The 4,190-nt window shown below is 31.5% G+C and overlaps 1 protein-coding gene across 4 annotated transcripts in view; it reads right to left on the bottom strand.

Moving 5' to 3' along the window:
- LOC117175990 (glycogen [starch] synthase) overlaps nucleotides 1-4,190 on the bottom strand; it is a 26,620-nt gene that overhangs the window by 5,752 nt on the left and 16,678 nt on the right. The gene's annotated exons all lie outside the window — the stretch shown is intronic.

Genomic DNA, 4,190 nt, shown 5'->3' with positions numbered 1-4,190 from the left:
ATTTAAATCTATTAAAATATCCTAAAATATAACAAATCCTTTAAAAGCTTTTGAAATTCCTTGAAAATTTAAAAATGCACTAAAAAAAAATATATATATATATATATAATTTTATAATTATATACAAAGATCGTTTTAGAAATAGTTAAACTTTAACTCGAGTAATTTCTATTAAAACTTCAATTTAATAGTTTAACTAATCAACAAAGACTTCCGTTTCCGACATGAAAGTGTAAAGTAGTGGGAAATTTCAAGGGAAGAAATAGTTAAAGTTTTAGGAATAATGAAGGATGGAAAGGCACCTGGTATAGATGAGATTCCAAATGAAGTATGGAAATATGGAGGGGAGGAACTAGAGGAATGGGCATGGATAATGTGTAATAGAGTATGGAGAGGAGAGGGCTGGCCAGAGTTATGGAAAGAAGGAGTAGTTATACCAATAGTAAAGAAAGGCAAGGGTGAGGAGGTTAAAGATTTTAGGGGGGTGACGTTGATGCCAACACTGTATAAAGTATATGTAACTATTTTGTCGGAGAGATTGAAGATAGAAGTTGAAGAAAAAAAGATCGAGTCACCGAATCAGACAGGGTTTAGAAAAGGAATGGAGGTAATGGACAACATATATGTTCTGAACTATCTAGTAAATAAGAGAATTAAAAGGGAAAAAGGGGCAATGATAGCAATGTTCGTGGACTTAAGGGCGGCGTTTGACTCATTAGACCGAGACGAAATAGACAAAGTTATGGTAAAGAAGGGGATAAGAGAGGAATTAATAAAGAGAGTATCAGAAATTTTTAGGGAGACAAGAAGCAGGGTAAAGGTAGAAGAGCAAGTAGGAGATAGTTTCTGATTGGTGAGAGGTGTGAGACAAGGGTGTCCTCTGAGCCCACTTTTATTTAATTTATTAATATCAGACTTGGAAGAAGAAATGAGGAGAAAGGGTTGGGGAGGAGTTAGGATAGGGAAGGAAAAGATATATACACTGGCATACGCAGACGACATAGTGTTGATGGCAGAGGATGAAGAAGGGATGGCGGGATTAATTACAGGATCAGAGAAATATTTAGATGGGAAAAAGCTGAATGTAAATGTAGAAAAGACAAAGATAATGAGGTTTAGAAAAGGAGGAGGAAGGAAGAAAGAATGGTCAGGGAGATGGAAAGGAATAAAGTTAGACGAAGTCAAAGAGTATAAATATTTGGGATATATCTTGCAGACGAATGGAGATCATACAACTCATGCAAGAGAAAGGATAAAAAAAAGCAGCAGGGGTAATGAAACAGATATGGGAAATAGGAAAACGAAGGTTAAAAAAATATTGGAGAAGGAGAATGTGGTTATTTGATACGCTGGTATGGCCGGTTTTCGGTTATGGAGCAGAGATATGGGGATAGAAAGAAAGGAAAGATATTGAGAGTTTACAAGAAAGGTATATAAGGTGGACACTAGGGGCAGACTGGAGGACGCCAGGATATATGGTGAGAGAAGAAGCGCAAAGGGATAAGTTAAGTATTAGAGCGGGTAAGAGGGCATGGAAATTTGAGACAAAGCTGAGGGAGGGATAGGGAGGGGAATTGGCGAGAAAGTGTTTGATTGAGGTAGAAGAGAGGAGAGGGAAAGCGATCAAATTAACGAGGTGGGAAGAAGAAAGGAGGGAGTTCTTTAATGATAGAGAAATAGAAGACGGGACTGGAGTAAACTATGAAGAATTGGAAAAAAGGGAGAGGGAAAGACAATTAACAGAAAGATGGGGGATGATTAAGGAATCAAAATACAATAAATGGTATAAGATGATAAAAAAGGAAGGGATGCCTAAGTATTTAGAAAAGGGATGGGGAGAGAGAAGGTGGAGCAGAATAGCAAGATTTAGACTGGGAAACGAGGTAAGGGAGGGGATGTTCTGGGAAAAAGAAGAGAACAGAATGTGTAGAATATGTGAATGGAAGGAGGAAACATGGGAGCATGTAGGAAGGATGTAGGAGAGGAATGGAAGATAAAGGAAGCCGGCAAGAAAATGTGGTTAAGATTCTAGGGGAAGATGGATTAGGAGAAGAATGGATGAAGGAATTTGAAGACTTGAATCCCATCGAGTTGAAAATTATTCATATTTCTTAGTCAAAAATGTTTGAAAATAAAATTTCGAAAGTTAGGAATTTTTATTTGTTTCATTTTCAAAACTCTAATCTACAAACATTTCAACATTTAACGTTTTGAAACTTTTCTCTTTTTTAAATTTCAATCTGAAGCTTTACAAAATCTCAAGAGATTTCAAAAGATTTTTAAAGATTTTAAATATTTGAGAATGTTTTAAAAGATGTCAACGAATTTTCAATTTATTTTTATAATTTAAATAAATTTCAAAGAATACAAAAATTTTTAGAAGGCTTTTTTTAATTCCAAAGTAATTAAGAAATCATAAAAAAAAGTCCTAGGTATTTCAAAAGATTTTAAAGGATTGAAAAATTTGTGAGAATTTTAATGATTCCAAGGAATTTTCATTGATTACAGTAATTTAATATGATATTTTGAAGGATTTAAAATATTTCAGGGAATTTTCAAATTTTCAAGGAATTTTCATGAGATTAAAAAAATTTCAAGAAATTTCAAAAGATTTTTAAGGATTTTAAATATTTGTGAATGTTTTAAAAAATGTCAAGTAATTTTCAATTTATTTTTATAATTTAAAGGAAATTCAAAGAATTTTAGCAGAGTTATTTAAAAAAATTCCAAGGTACTGTAGAAATCTTCAAAAGGTGTCTAGGTGTTTGAAAATATTTTGAAGGTTTCGAAATACTTGAGAGTATTTAAAAAGGTTCGAAAGAATTTTTAATTGATTACAGTAATTTAATATAATATTTTAAAGGATTTGAAATATTTCAGGGTATTTTTAAAATTTCAACGAATTTTCAAAAGCTTTAAAAAATTTCAGGAGATTTCTGCAGATTTTCAAGCATTTTAAATATTTAAGGATTTTTTAAAAGATGTCAATGAATTTTCATCCTATTTTTCTAATTTTAAGGAATTTCAAAGAATTTTAAAGAAGTAGTTTAAAAATCTTTTTAAAAAAAGGTCAAGGTATCTCAAAATATTTTGAAGGTATTGCAATATTTGAGAGTATTTTAAAAGGTTCCGAGGAATTTTTAATTGATTACAGTAATTTAATATGAGATTTTAAAGGATTTGATAAATCTTAGGATATTTTACTAGATTCCAAGGAGCTTTCAATTAATTTCAATAATTTAGCATGCGATTTTAAAGGATTTAAAGTATTTTAGGGCATTTTTAAAATTGCAAGGAATTTTCAAGAGCTTTGTAAAATTTAAAGAGATTTTAAAGGATTTTAAATATTTTAGGCTCTTTTAAAACATTTCAAGGAATTTTCAATTATTTTCAATAATTTAAAGCAATTTCAAAGAATTTTAACTATTTATTTCAATTTTTCTGGTTGAAAGTGGAACTGCTTTTTTAAAAATTTAGTTTTCTTTTGGTTGATGATTTATCAATTTAGTTGAAAAAATTTGTTTTCCGAAAATTTAACTATTTTGTAGAATCTTTTTTTTTTTGTTTTATTTAAAAATTAATTTCTTTAAACTACAAGAAAATTATACTTCGTGGAAAATAAATTTCTTGTGTGCAAAGCTAATGTATTTGATTAAAAATGCCTTTTTATCTCATACAATTTAGCCTTTTGATTAAAAATTTAACTATTTGTATTAAAAGTTAGTCAACTATTAATTAAAATTAATGTTATATTTTATAATTTTAATATTAACATTAACAATATGTACAATAGTAATAATACTCATACTCATGCATGAAATGAAGAATCACGCGAAACATTAAATTCGCCAATTTCTTCCATTTCTTGCAAATGAGCATCGAGATATAAATAGAAGACCACCGAAGTCTTCCCAAGCTATCAGATCGGCAATCATCGTACAGCAGAAAACCGAGGTCGAATCGTGCATTTTCGGCTTACACACGAACTCACAGTGATCATGCACCTCCTGTTTTGCGGCTCCCAAACGGTAGGTATGGTGGGGGTAAATTTCATCCGCGATCTGGCAGCTCTGCTGGCCTGTGTGAATTATAGTAGGAGACGATGTACATGACTGGGTTGCGCGCGCAACCCATTTCTCCTCTTCTGAATTTGAAAACTCGAAGGTGCACGATTGCCGGTCGGAACACTT

This window comes from Belonocnema kinseyi, chromosome 7 (assembly GCF_010883055.1).
Source record: "Belonocnema kinseyi isolate 2016_QV_RU_SX_M_011 chromosome 7, B_treatae_v1, whole genome shotgun sequence".
Lineage (NCBI taxonomy): Eukaryota > Metazoa > Arthropoda > Insecta > Hymenoptera > Cynipidae > Belonocnema > Belonocnema kinseyi.
This window is presented reverse-complemented; position numbering and strand designations above follow the sequence as displayed.